Below are 16223 nucleotides of genomic sequence, written 5' to 3'. Positions count from 1 at the left end.
TACAAACGTAGTGATCCAAAGGGGCACGTGTACTCGAATGTTTATAGCAGCAATGTCCACAATAGCCAAACTATGGAAAGAACCTAGATGTCCATCAACAGATGAATGGATCAAGAAGATGTGGTATATATACACAATGGAATACTATGCAGCCATCAAAAGAAATGAAATCTTGCCATTTGCGACAACATGGATGGAACTAGAGCGTATCATGCTTAGCGAAATAAGTCAAGTGGAGAAAGACAACTATCATATGATCTCCCTGATATGAGGAAGTGGTGATGCAACATGGGGGCTTAAGTGGGTACGAGAAGAATAAATGAAAGAAGATGGGATTGGGAGGGAGACAAACCATAAGTGACTCTTAATCTCACAAAACAAACTGAGGGTTGCTGGGGGGAGGGGGTTTGGGAGAAGGGGGTGGTATTATGGACATTGGGGAGGGTATGTGTTTTGGTGAGTGCTGTGAAGTGTGTAAACCTGGTGATTCACAGACCTGTACCCCTGGGGATAAAAATATATGTTTATAAAAAATAAAAAATTATATTAAAAAAAAAAGAAACCACTTTCAATCATTGATATACATATATATGTTTCAAATGATATATATATTTTTATATATGAGTGACTAAAATACATATATTAATCACCAAAAATTAAGACCAAGCACACAGAACTCGGCTGGACCTTTCCTCTAGTAGGAAACACTACAGTAGCATTTCTTTTAGTCTGGATGTTCCTGATTACCTTCCTCTGGCTTTAATTAACATGCCCACCTATATTTTTCTACAACCAAGTAGCTCGCAATTTAATGGGCAGGCCTTCCATCTTCCCTTTCCTCATGTGTACTATTACCCAAACAGTTTTCAGTTTCCAAGCTGCCAAAACAAATCCCTCTGCAAGAGATTAACAGTCTTTCTGCCTTACCCCGCCCTGAATGTTTTCATTCTTTCTTAAAGGCCATTTTTTCTTCCAAGTACTCAACAGGCACTGTACTTCCAGTATGCCCTTGAGATCATTCTTTTTATGACTCACACACAATTTATGTGAGTCGTGACATAAATTACACTGAAATTACACAGGGATAGTATAAGACAAAGACACAAAGAGCAAGAACATGAAAGTTACATTCAGTAATGGTAGTTACTCAGTTTTCTGAAACATGGAAAGACCTACGTCGCCCTGGATGTTTGACTTAAAGCATAAAAAAAAAGCTCTATAGTTGCAGAACGGGGTTATGAGCCTATAATTTGTACATTCTGTATTGTATTTCTGTATTTTACCATATTGCTACATAGTTATGGATATTGTTTCCTTTTAAGATCCATTCAATATTTTTTAAACATATCAAACTTGGTTTATATTTTCCTTATTTCTTTGATTTTTTTTTCTCCCGAGTTCCATGTTCCTTCAGTGTAAGTTTAATTATACTTGATATATATCAGGTTCTAATATCTGATGAGATCTTTACTCCTTCATTGCTTTTTTTTTATTTCAGAATATATTAAATAGTCATCTTTCCTTATTTTATTAATGAATTTTGGAATCTTCCTGTCAGGTTTCATACAGTATTTCATTAGGCTTTTAATTGGAAATGCACTCAAATCTATAACTTAACTTGGAAAGAGTCATCACATCTTCATGTATTCTATAAAATTACATTCAGACAATTATGGATTTTCATGCTTGCAAGATTTCATGAAGAATTTTCTGACTCCTTGAATCTTCTGGGTTAGATGGGTACCCAGACCATGTTTCATAACAATGTTGTGTTTTATTATTATTTGTTTCAGGGATATTTTTCGAATGAAAAACATAGTGGGTATCCAGAGAAGAGGCATGAAGGATATGGTATATAGGATGTGTCTTAGGGTGAAATAAAAGGAAAGAAAAGTCTTACTTCACACAATCTGATAAAAATGTAGGGTTTTCCAATAAATCGTAAGCATGGAAAACTGACAATCTCAGTGCAGCTTAATTGAAAGGAGCTAATTAATTGCAATTCATTATAAATTAGATTCCTGACTATCTCAATTCTGTATCAAGTTCCACACAATTCTGTAGAATGTACTGGGCACTGTATACCTAAAACCAACCCCCGCAGACATTGAAAACCAGTGCCAAGACGCTGATGGGAGCTGGATTGTGTCCTAACCCACTCTACTTCTCTGTGTGTTAAGCGTACAGGCTGCGAATGCACCTTTCCTCCTGTCTCCCCAGCCCATCCGCCCTGCATGGAAGGAATGTCTACATCATTCACCCAGAACCCCGCATTCCCAGCATCCTGCTGCACCCATCCCACTCACAACATAAAATGTATTTGTAGATTTAAGTTTTTCAGTATCTTCCTACATAAATAGCCATTTTTTTTGAGGTGAATTTTTAATGTTCAATTTGCTTCATATTTTAGCTTCTTAAGGAGTATTTTAATATTTGTTATTCTATTTCTTTATGACTACTACTTTTATTATATTTAAAATGTCTTATGTATTTGATAATATTTTTAGAGATCTCAGTTTCAGTTTATAAATTTCACTGTGTCCATTTTTCTACTTTATTTCTTGTGTCACATCTTTCAACTAAAACTTTATCAGAATATGTAGTTCCTTTGTTTACAAGTAGTGAAGTATTTGTTTTGCTTTCTTAGGAAAATACTTAAGTCTTTTACTGTTTCTCAAAATTGTTTAGGTTTTATTCTACAGAGATTGATAGGTAGTGAAGCCATTAATACTAGTTTCTAATGTGCTACTACTATAATGTTTATTAACATGGTGTTGGTTCCCTGCTTCAAATGGTTACTTGAATGGATATTTTAGCTATGAGATGGGATAAAAATTTCTTATCATTAAATGTGAATTGATGACTAGTTAACAATTATGAATGAGGATTATTTAATGTTTAATATTATATTTAAATGCTTTTAATTTAATTGTCAATTGCATAATATAATTGCTGAGTAATTATTAATAACTGGTAGTTATTATAATTAATTATTTTTTAGCATGCAGTTTTAGCCATATCACTTTTTTTTTTTAATTTTTAAAGTCACCTCGTTAACATATAGTGCAAAATTAATTTTAGGTATATAATACAATGATTCAACACTTCCATATGTCACCTGGTGTTCATCACAAATGCAGTCCTGAATCCCCATCACCTGTTCCCCCATCTTCCCAGCCACCTCCCTCTGGTCACCATCAGTGTGTTCTCCATATTTAAGAGTCTGTTTCTTGGTTTGCCTCTCTCTCTCTCTTATTTTTCCCTCTTTGCTCAGCAGTTTTGTTTCTTAAATTCCATGTTTAATAAGTGAAGCCTGTGGTATTATCTTTTTCTGACTGACTATTTTGCTTAGAATAGTATACTTTAGCACTTACCACATCATTGTAAATGATAAAATGTCATCTTTTTAAAGACTGAGTATTAGCCCATGATATATGTGTGTGTGTGTGTGTGTGTGTGTCTAGAGAGAGAGAGACATACTATGCTTTCTTTGTCCATTTACCAGTCAATGGACACTTGGGATGTTTCCATAATTTTAGTCATATCCCTTATAAAATTTTCATTTTAGCTCATTAAATATCAATTTTCATAACAACTCATATTCACCTCAGGAAAAATTATATACTGCTTCTCGAACATTGCCAAGTATTTAGTAATCATACCTACTTAAGAATTTGAAATCTATGTTTTATTATGCATAGTGATAATGGTAAATTATCATATGCTAACTTGCCAATGCAAGGCTCTATTTCATGATCCAGAGATCAGGACCTGATCCAAAAATCAAGAATTAGATCCTTAACTGACTGGGCCACCAGGCACCCCTCATGTGTTTATGAATTCATATTTTCTCTTTTCCATTGCTGCACTCTGTATTACCAAGTATTTTTAATGAGTCACAAAACTGATTATCTAATTCCTCACCCCCCCCCAATTTATCATGCTTTTTACCATTAATAAAAAGAAATTTTATTTCTGACCATTAATGTGGCAAATGTTTCTGGACTGATGATATAGTTCTTGATATTACTGTGAGACACCCATTTGGAATGAGGTCAACCCTTGGGCTCCGTGAAGCACTTGCTGCTAACCTGCACATCAGACAGTGCCCCCACCCCACAGCTACTTGGGGGAAGACACCATCATGGGGTACACATCTATTTACTTGTCATCCCTGTGAGCTTTGGTCACCCACCCCTTCCTCTGGTAACCTCACTCTCTCCTAAACCCTGCTCCAATAAAATATACATTTGGCCACTCTGTCCATGATACCTACTGTCTTCTTTGAGATCTTGCTCAGTAGATTCTGTAAATTGCCCCATTTTCTAACAACTGATTAAAGCTCTTTCAATAAGACCGCCTGATTCCAGCTATGAAAATCAGATCTCTACCCTGTGGCTTGAATTGTGAGGTCAGCGAAAACCTGTCTCTCTTCATTTCTGTCAATTAGAGAAATGATTAAACATGAAGCACACTGGACGTGTTCCTCACGTTCCCAGCCCCATGGGGTGGGGGGCCCATGTTAGAGAGTAAAGATTATTTGCTGTGAGAATCTGCAGGAAGGGAAAGGATGACAGTCCTGGAGACATTCCAGTCCTTTTTCACTGGGCCCTGCAACCCGGATGCAACCTTGCCCTTTCGGAGCAACACACTTCTTCATAAGCACTCACTTACTTAGCTTTGGCTAGTTCAACTTGTATTTTATTTATTTACAGCCAAAAGAAGAAGAAGAAAGAAGAAAGAAGAAGAAGAAGTAGAAGAAGGAGAAGGAGAAGGAGAAGGAGAAGAAGGAGAAGAGGAAGAAGATTTCTAGTGAGTACACAGGTCCCATTTCCCATAGTATTGTTTCTTTTGTCAGTCCATAACAAAAGAGTAGCAATTAAATATTAGCCTATTTGCAGGAGCTCCTGGGTGGCTCAGTTGGTTAAGCAGTGCGCTCTAGGTTTTTGGCATAGGTCATGAACTCAAGGTCATGAGATTAAGTTCCACATTGGGCTCTGCACTGAGTGTGGAGCCTGCTTGAGATCCTCTCTCTCTCTGCCCCCTAACTTTGCTCACACGCTCTCTCTCATACACACACACACACACACATAAATAAATAAATAAATAAATAAATAAAGCCTGTTCACTATAGCCTCCCTCTTGAGGCCAGGCTAGGCTAGACTTAGCCACTCACTTCAAAAGAGTACTATAGAAAGGGGAACAGTGGGATAAATTCTGTGGAGTCTTCAAGCACTAACTAAATCAACTGACAACGGTTAACATCCCCCTATGTCATGTGAGTATCATGTACTCTCTGATATCATACGGTGAGAAGCATACTTCAGCTCTGCTGTATGCTTTCTCAAACACCATTCCGGTCATGAAAAAACAATGGGCAACTCCAGATTGAGTGACACTGGACAGGACACCTAGCAAATTCTCTTCAGGAATATAAGGTCATGAAAATCAAGGGAAGACTGTAGAACATTCACAGACTGATTTAGACTAAATCCAACTAAAGGCACTGCTGTCCTCTGAATTAGAAGCCTAGGGAAATCCACATAATGTTTCTACTAGTAGTCATATAACACTATTAGTTTCATCATCTTCACAAATACATCACGGTAATTTTAGAAGGTATAAGGTAATGGGGGTCATGGGGGAGACTAGATGAGGAGGGCATAGAAACTCTCTATATTGTCTCTGCAACATTTTTGTAAATTTAAAATTACTCCAAAATAATAACTATTCTCAATAAAAATGAGGAAATTAAAGAAAAACCTTCTTGTCAATGAATTTGACAATTAAAAAAAAAAAAGAAACCCACTTATAAGTCACGGGATGAGCAACCATATGTACTTTTCATTCCTTGATTTTCATACTTATGAATTCACTATCCTCATTAAGTTGTTAATCCAGATTATTACTTTAATGGTATAAATTACAGCAGAAGTATTATAAAACTCATGTAGTGATTAGAATGTTTTCCACAGATTTTAACAGATTACTAAAGCCTATAAGAAGAATATATATGTTCATTTCTGCATCAGACTTACTCACTAGGGCCGGCCTTTGTAAGGAACCTCCAGAGATGGAAGATCTGAGAACCTCCCAGAGTTCAGTATAAGGAAGATATTTGAATGAAAATGTCAAAGCTGGAAAATTGGTCACTTTTGCAACTCATTTATTCTTTCAGCACAAATTTATTGAATGCCTAATGTATGCTAGGCAGTGTTCCAGGAGTTGAACAGATGCATTAACAAGCCAAGCCCTCATTCTTAGGGAGCTTACGGGAGAGAAAGTGAGCAAGCAAACAGATGCATCATACAGTTTCAGGTTATGATTCATGATAATCAAGTAGGATAAGGACAAGGAGCTTAGATCACCATGACCTGTTACCTACCTTTAATCTGCATGAAGATATCAAGCTAATGTGAATATTAAGATTAGCAGGCAGCTGACTGAGCTTTAAAAAATTAGGGACACTGAAACCCAAAGGAAACAAATGCTTAGCCTTTGGGGGAAACCACCAGCTGGAGAAGCTGGAGCAGAGAATTTTCCAGAAACTCCCCTCAGAGCCTTGCTCAGGAGATACTGATCAGTGTAACAAGATAGAAGTGAGTCCATGGACTGGCAGATTGCAAACCCAGCATTGCCAATATGCCTCTAACTCTAATATCCGTATGTTTGGACAAGTGCCCTTGTATAGTTCCCATCCCACACATGCTCTGCATGGGGATCTTGGCCGGTCCCTTCAAATTTCAGACACTGGCCACAAATAAGGGTTGAAACAAAGGATTCCCTAAGGCACTGCCGAGGGTGTGGAAGTACGTGGAGCTGTGTCCCTGTCTTTGGAGGAAAAGTGATGGGGATGTAAGATAAATGTGTCAAAACTGCAAGGGCACCACTGTTTATTTGGAGGTCTTTATATTTCCCTTTTACATCAATACCAATCTCCATTTTTGCTTTTTTAACTTTAACTGACCTGTTCCAACAGCCTAATTGTCGGTTATTCTAATAATCAGGATAGATATTTCTATATTAGAAGCAAATGATTCAACTCCAAAATGTGACTTTTAATACTATTCAAAATCAGCAAACCTCACTATTTATAAAGACAAACTAATTCATTTACAAAGGTTTTTCTCTGTAAATAAAGGATAGGAACCTCTAAATTCTAACGTTTCAATACATATATATTAATATACTGATATATATAGTTATTATATATAACATATAGTAATATATATATATGATATATACTATATATGATAATTATATAAGTATTACTTTATAATATAGTAATGATGTAATTATATTTAATATTTATATATTATATATATAATGGCAACCTCCATTGCCAGCAGTAAACCAGCTACAGCAAATCACTTTTCCTGTGGTGGTTGGGAATGGACTGATCTGTGGTGACCTGGTCAAGTGCCTGGTGGCAGACTTGTCTCAGAAGGCTGGCTGAGGCCTATGTTCCAGTCTGAAGCTTGAGACCAGGGCCCTTTCTGTGTGAAGCTAATGAGTTCTTATGGGGATGACACTTCCTGAACTGGCCCCAGCAGAATTACATTCCAACAAACCCATCTTACCACTAATATCTCATCGTTCCATACTCTCTCAATCTGACTAAAATTTTGACAAAATGGCTGCTCTACAATGGGCCTGTGGTGATTGAATCTATGTAAATACAGAGTGAGCAATGAAGATTAAAATAGATTAAATGATGCTCTGAAGGATGGAGGTGACTGCTTCTGCGATGGTTTGTTTAGACAAAGCTACTTGAAATCTGATCAGTCTTTTAGAATCCTAAACCATTCCAACTATAATTCCTAAATAGGAAAAAAAATATTGACTTCCACATTTTGAATTTCTTTCCCCAAAGTCCTTAGTAATATTTATGACATCAATGATAGCAAAGGTTGATTGAGTTCCCTCATTGGGCCAGTCACCTAATGATGGTCTTTATGCACAAGTTCTCTATTAAGCAGGAAAGTGAATTTTGGAGCCTAAAGTAGAATTTAGACTTCTAATGGTTCAAGTTAGAAATTCATTTTGACAAATATTATTAACTGTAGAATATTTGATTTTGCACTGTTGGGTTTTGGGTCAATTATCATCTTAACAGATTTAGCTAAAGAGTGGAGTAAGGAAGCAATGTGAGCTTTCTCCTCAGGATCAGGAGAGGATTTTCAGGGAAAAGTAATAATGTGTTTATACGAAGCTCCTGGAGGACTCAGATCTTTTATGGTGTCATTGATGTAAAGAAAAAAGACAATTTTTTTTTCTCATTTCTATGAGGAAACTGATATGACTTCAGCACAAAGAGAATTTCAAGAAACATAGCACCCTGTTCATCTCCTGGGAGGATTCTCATCTCCTCAGGAACACTAATAAATCAACCTTTGTTGCAAACCTTAGAGATGACATATCAGGTGCTACCTGGAAGTGTAATGCCACTTTGTCTACCTTAAAGACAAACAATGCCAAAGGGAAGGCAAGGAGAGAAAAATTTGAGATGGTTAGTGGCTCATATGAGACACCCCTGTACATTCTGAGAAATGACATAATAAGAATTCAAGGTCTGGTTTAGTAATTCTATATTTTAAAATTAAGTGATGGTAGTTTATAAAATTTAGGGAGCTATTATGGTTAATGTGAGACTTTTTGCATATCTGTACTGAAAAGACGGGAAAATGTGCATTATACTTGCAATAAATGTTGTTATTCTCATTTAATTAATGAAGGAACGGGGGCCAGAAGTGAAATTAACTTCTCCATGGCTGCCGGCTTTCAATAAGTAGTGCCTTGTCAATCTGGCACCAATGTCCATGTTCAAGATACCAATAATTTCATAATTTAATATACAACTAATTGTATATGGCTCAGTTGGTCAAGCATCTCAATCTTGAACTGGGCTTCAGTCATGATCTCAGGGTTATGAGATCGAGCCCCACTTCTGGCTCCACACTAGGTATGGAGCCTGCTTAAAATTCTTTCTCTCCCTCACCCTCTACCCCAACCCCCTCTAAAAAATCACAAGTAATTTAAAGCTCCTAACATATAGTTTTTTCAGGTTTGAGAAAACGGGGAAGTGCTTTCTCACACATTTTGTGAAGCTAGTATAACCTTGATATCAAAATTCACAGGCATAAAAAAGAAAATAACAATGTGATTACATGAATTACATGGAAGAGATTACATGGAAGAGAAAATTCTGAATAAAGTATTGTCAGCCAAATTTCACTTAAAAAATATAATACCTCATGACAAAATTAGACTTATCCCAGGATTACAAGATGAGTTAAATGTTTGAAACACAATTGATAGGATTTATCACATTAGCTGGTTTGGTAATATGACTAAGGCAGAGGAAACATTTAGGGAACTGCAACATCCTATAATGACAACATCTTAGCCAACTAGGAAAGAGACAACTTTTAAAATTTCATTAAGAGTATCTGCCTGCACAAAGAATACTCTGAAATAATAAGAAATCTATAATTGTTTTCTGTCCTTTGTTCCTAACACACAGCTCTTAAAACCCCAGTAGTTTCCTGATTTGGGGAAGCTGTGAGCATCTTCTTCTCCAATAGCTGGTCTTTGACCCTGTTTCCTGACACAAATCTCCTCAATTCTTTGAAATTTCCTGAGTGATAGGAGCAGCTTTTGTTCTAATGAGGTGATTTTTTTGTTCCTGAAGAATTTTAGCATGGGGGCTGGTCCCCGGAAAGACCAAGCTATGGTTAGAAGTCTGTAACATTCAACCAGACCCTCCATCCTCTAAGGAGAACAGTGGGGCTGGAGACTGAGTTAATAATCAATCATGTCTATATGATGAAACCTCCATAGAGACCCAAAACAATCAGATTTGAAGAGCCTCCTGTCTTCTGAGTGCATTTATAGACTGGGAGGGTGGTGCACCCCAACTCCAGGGAGATAAGATCTCCTGTGCGTGGAACCCTTTCAGACTTTGTCCTTGTACCTCTTTGTCTATCAGTTCATCTGTATCTTTTATTATATTCTTTATAATAAACTGGTGAGTGTGTCACTGTGAGTTCTGTAAGTCATTATAGTAAATTACTGAATGTGAGGAGGAGATCATAGTAACCTCTGATCTGTAGCCAAGTTGGACAGAAATGTGGGGACCCTGCAGATCCACTACTTGTGATTGGAGCTGGAAGTGGGGGACAAGTCTTGTGGAACTGGCCTTTCACCTGGAGGAAATGCACTGAGTTGTAGTGCCAGACTGAATTGTTGGACACCCGGTTGGTGTTCAGAGAATTGGAGAATTGCCTGGTGTTAGAACCCCCTTCACATGCTTGGTGTCAGAAGTGTGAGTAGAGGAGATAGGTTTCATTTAAATACTACAGCAAAAGTATAAAGTTAATAACTTTATGGTTATTACATGGATTTAGTTTAGTTTATTTACATGAAGTTAGTGTTTAGTTATTTATATTTAGTATTTACATAATGACTTTATAGTTATTACAAGAATTTAGTTTATTTATATGAAGTTAGTTAGGGCTTAGTTATTTACATGAAGCAAAAATGGATAAAACTTAGCTTTGTTTCACATGTGTATACATTTCTCTAACTCTATATATCCATCTAGACTAAAATACAGAATATTTTGTCTAGCTTTGCTTTTGTTTTTGATTTTTTAAACAGAAAGTAAGGTCAATTCTTATCCTTGGATGAATGAAAATTTTTAATTTTAATGTAGTCTAATTTATCAATTGTTTTATTGTAGTTTCTAGTGATTAACTTTCATTTTTTACTGTTATTTTTAATACACCTTATGGTTCATGGCTCTTATGTTCTGTTCAATATATATTTCCTTACCTTCAGACCATGAAGATACCACCCCCCATGTTCTTCTGGAAGAATTCTATTTTTGCCTTTTACTTTTAGGTTTATGATCCATCTCTATTTTCCTTTTTGTGTATGGTGTAAAATACAATTTTTCATAAAGGCAAAAGCAATGGGAATATGGTTATTAATGTTAAAATTAAATAATCAATGTAGTTGTGCTTGTACAGTGAAATATTACACAAGAGAGCAAATTGCTGAACTACCACTGAAATGGTAAATGTCATAAACACAACCCTGAGCAGGACATATTGGTCACAGAATGATTCATGAATTACATTTTCATTGAAGAAAAGGTTGGTTTGTGTTTTTTTGTGTTTTAAGAAAAGTTTTAAAGCAGGAAAAAAACTGACCAATACAGTTAGAGGTACCAAAGTCCTCTATAAGAAAATCAGGGAAATAGTTATCACAGATTTCAAGAATGTAACAGTTACTGGGAAGATGGAAAGGGGAAGTGATAGCAGAATGTAATAAGGAGTTAATGAGGAGGCTGATCATAATCTGTTTCTCAAACTAAGTAGCTGTTTTTTCTCTTAATCAAATATATGTGAACTTAAAAACAACAATAACAACAACAACAACAACAAAAATCATGGACTAGAGTCACCTGGGTGGCTCAGTGGGTTAAAGCCTCTGCCTTCAGCTCAGGTCATGGTCTCAGGGTCCTGGGATCGAGCCCCGCATTGGGCTCTCTGCTCAGCGGGGAGCCTGCTTCCCCCTTTCTCTCTGCCTGCCTGTATGCATACCTGTGATCTCTGTCTGTCAAATAAATAAAGTCTTAAAAAACAAACAAACAAACAAACCATGGACTATACGTCATAATAAACTAGATATTTTAACAAACACACATGTAGGGGAAAATTCAGTCATAAAAGTCAAGAAAACAACAGAACGATATTTAAACTTGATAAGAAAATAAATCTTGGGGACGTCTTTTGTTTTGTTTTGTTTTGTTGTTGTTGTTATCAGCACCTGAGAAAACTGTATTGGTCTTATCCTTCAGCAGAACAATTATTTTTTCCCTTTTCCTCTATAAATACGTCAAGTAAAAAGTACCTAAATTCACAGATCCTTTCACTGCACTCTGTAGCAGCAATAAGAAGGCAACGAATGAACAGGTTTGTAATAATTAAAATAGTCTTTTATTTCTATAAAAGTACTCTGGGCAAACCTGCTTCTTGCAAGTTCAGAAGCCCAAAGGCACTAACATTGAGTTATATCAGCCTCTGGCATACATATCACTTTCCAATCTAGAGTTTTAAGATCTTCAACTCTGAAATTAATTACATTTAATGCTTTATTGAATTTTTCAATTACTGGTCACTCCTGGCCAGGACTCGTCTCTTGAATTCCTAGTGTGATATCACTGCCTTGTTTTTAAATGAGGGAAAATTGGCATCTGCTTTTCTTTTTTCATTAATTTGAGTAAGAAGCTGATTTCTGCCTACTTTGGAGCTGAAATCAGTTGTGAAAACAATGTTCTTTATATCAGAGGTTCTCAAGCATTACTGCACATTTTACAACCACCTCACAGTTTTGAAAATTGCCCATTCCTGTTCCCATCCTAAGGAATCAAGTTTAATTCGTCTGGGATATGAAAAAGCCTGAGGAATTTTGAAAGCTGTCTAAGTGCTTAGAAGCACTCAGTAGGCACTCAGTGCTTACTCAGTAAAGTTGGAGGATTATGGCTCTTCATTATTCTTTACATTATCTGCTTATGGATGTAGATTTTTTAAAAATAAATAAAGGATAATTCATTCTTAATGTCTAGTTATTGTATCTGGGCAATGAAAGAAAGAGGCAAATACTAGGATAAAATCAGTGAGTGATTTTTAAATACAGATGTTCAGTTTTTGTAAATCTTTATTATACTTACTTTTAATCCAAGGAAACAGTCATTTTTTTCTTTGATATAATTTTTAATCTCTGGTTTCTAGATTATTATGAGCCAGAAGATATAATATTTATGAATTATTTAATCAGTAAGTGACTCTCAAAATTGTCCAGAATCTTCTATGTAGTTCAATAAAACTTTTAAGCTAGGTTGGCTCTGGCCTCCGTATTTTTGAAGGAGATGTTGTGAATGCCATCCAATCTGGAAATCCAAACCATAAAATTCAAGTGTACAGAATCTATAGGAATGCTTTTGCAAAATCTCAAATAGAAAAAATAGATACATAAAAAACTGGACCTTGAACAAAACAATAGTTATAATTGTTAGCAAATTACTTTTGTGTGTTAATTCTAATGATAATAAAATTGCTAATTTTATTTTGCCTTATGCTGAGATTATGCTAATTATAGTCAACATCACCTTGAATGATCACAAACTACTTAGGAGGTAATTGCTACTGTTATATGTCAAATTTAGAAATGAGGAAACTGAGGATTAAGAAATTTACTTAATGTAGATTTCATTCACTTCAAATATGATTTTAGTCACTGAAAAATGAAGAAAAGTTTGGCACTTTACATGAATCTATCTATGTATTTATCATCTATCATCATCATCATCATCTATTATCAATCATCCACTTATCTACCTTTCATCTATCATGGACCTGTAGACCAGTATTCTGTATCCTAAAGGTAAGCAGAATAAGAAATGTACACAGTTTTAAGGAAGGCAATACAGATATAGAACAAATAAGACAATAATACCACCACTTATCAAGTGTTTACTGCGTGCCTTGTATATCTTAAGTTCTTAAGAGGTTTTATTTTATATCTATTAGTAAATCTTCAAGGTAGCTCTTGACAACACCAATTGGCAGGGGATAAGATTTTCAGAGAGATGGATAGATATATAATGGGGCAGTAAATTAAATTCTTCAGTCTCTTCACAGTATATATGTTCACTGAACTTCAAATATCTTCATTTTGGTTGTAGAATTCTAGCTTGTAATGAACTCATTAATTAAATGAATGAGCTGGAAGAATGAGTTAAACATAAAACAAACAAACAAACTGGTACCTTGAATATTATGAAGCTGAGAACCAGGTAATATACGTCCAAAGGCTCCAGCTCCATTCTTTTATAAAAGTGCTTCCCCAGTCCAGGACATCCTAATTCACAGTTGAGTCAGAAAATGCATTGCTTAGAATTTTTCTAAATAGATTTTTACTTTAATTTTTTTTTTCTCCAAAATCAAGATAGAGCCACAGGTAGTTCTATACGAAATAATACAGAAAGATTCCACATAGCCCTCACCCAGATTCCCCTAACGGTGCTGTCTTGTGGACTATATTACCATACTCCAGCCAGGAAACTGACAGTGATTCACTACAACCACCTTATTCAGATTTTACGAGCACTGATGTGTGTGCAGTTTCATCAAAAGTGTAGATTTATTTGACCATCATCACAAATACAGAATATTTCTTTCTCCTTTTTTTTTTTAAGATTTTATTTATTCATTTCACAGACAGAAATCACAAGTAGGCAGAGAAGCAGGCAGAGAGGGAGGGGGAATTAGGCTCCCCGCTGAGCAGAGAGCCCCCGATGCGAGGCTCAATCCCAGGACTCTGAGATCATGACCTGAGCCGAAGGCAGAGGCCTAACCCACTGAGCCACCCAGATGCCCCTAGAACATGTCTATCACCAGAAAGATCTCTTCTGCTACTCTCTTAGAGCTGCCACCATCTTACTCCCTTTCCTTCCCCACCTCCTGGCAAAGAGTAAAATCTAAGGAATTCTTCCTGCCTGTATTTCTGTGTGTATTAAACGTTGCATATATGAAATCATCTATGTAACGTTTTCAAGGAGGATTTTTTTTCACTCTGTGAAACTCCTTTATGGTATATCTAAGTTTCTGCTTCTATCCATTGTTCCTTCCTTTAAGTCCTGAGGAAGTTTCTATGGTACAGATGTACCACTGACGGTTTAACAACTTATCTGTCATAGGATTTGTGAGTTTTCAGTTTGGAGTTGTTTCACATAAAGGTGTTATGAACATTGCGCTCATGTTTTGGTGTGAGTATACATTTTCACTTCACTGGGATAAATGTCCAAATGGCTAATTTTTGGGTTACGCATTTACTTTGTATAAGAAACTGCCTTACACTTTTTCGGAACGGCTGCAACATTTTACATTCACACTACAACATGAGTGGTTTTCTTGGCATTTTCAAGAGCATTTTGGTGCTTTGAACAAAATATTTTATAAGTATGCCATTGTAACCAGGCGTGTTGTGACATCTTATTGTGGTTTTAATTGGGAATTCCTAATATCTAATAAGCACATTCCATGTACTCATTTTCCATCTGGGTATCCTCTTTGGTGAAATGTTTCTTCATGCTTCTTTTTGCCCAACTTCTAAATGAATCATTTTTTGTTTGTTTGTTTGTTTATTTTCCTATTGTTGAAAGAATATTTACTAGTATTTCACTTAGTTAAAATCTTTTCTAAATTTTATAGAAGGGAGTTCTTTGTAAAGTAGATTTTTTTTAAAAAGATTTTATTTATTTATTTGTAAGAGACAGAGGGAGAGAGAGCAAGCGAGCACAGGCAGACAAAGAGGCAGGCAGAGGCAGAGGGAGAAGCAGGCTCCCTGCCGAGCAAGGAGCCCGATGTGGGACTCGATCCCAGGACCCTGGGATCACGACCTGAGCCAAAGGCAGCTGCTTAACCAACTGAGCCACCCAGGCGTCCCTGCAAAGTAGATTTTAAGTATCTAACTTATCAAGCTAAATAAGTGTTTTGTTTATTAAACTTCACTATCAACCTTTCCTCTAAATTTCCATTGAGTTGATTATAAATTAAGGCCTAGTTATATTATACAAATTGGTGTAAATTTATCAGGTGAATTAAGATGTATTTTATGTCACTAAACCTCTTATGAATTGGTAGTATGCAATCAGTGAACACTGTAGTTAGAATGCTATTGGTTTCTTTCATGCGCTCTGGATTTTTAAAAATTAATTTCACTTTGATGGATTTTATTTATAGATAATTTATGGGATTGACTGAGAAAATTTAGGGTTTCTAATGAGAATTGTGGAATAGATGTTCACCTTATTCCTTAAGTGAAAATGATTTTTTAAGAGGGGAGAGGGGCAGTGGGAGAGGGGTAGAGGATCTTAACCAGGCTCCATGCCCTGTGCAGCGCCTGACATGGGGCTCAATCTCATGGATCTGAGATCATGACCTGAACCAAAATCAAGAGTGGGACACTTAACCAACTGAGCCACCCAGGAGACCCTAAGAACAATTTCTTTTTTTGAATAGTGATATAATGCTCAGATAAAAATGTTTTCCTTCCTACATTCTCCAGTAGTCAGGGATGGCTGTGGGTACCACTGACAATTAAGGAAGCCTAAGAAATGCTGCAATCTGGTTAAACAGTCTTTCTAAAATAGCTTT

This window comes from Mustela putorius, unplaced genomic scaffold, assembly GCF_011764305.1.
Source record: "Mustela putorius furo isolate JIRA1106 unplaced genomic scaffold, ASM1176430v1.1 tig00003845_pilon_pilon_pilon, whole genome shotgun sequence".
NCBI classification, from domain to species: domain Eukaryota; kingdom Metazoa; phylum Chordata; class Mammalia; order Carnivora; family Mustelidae; genus Mustela; species Mustela putorius.
This window is presented reverse-complemented; position numbering follows the sequence as displayed.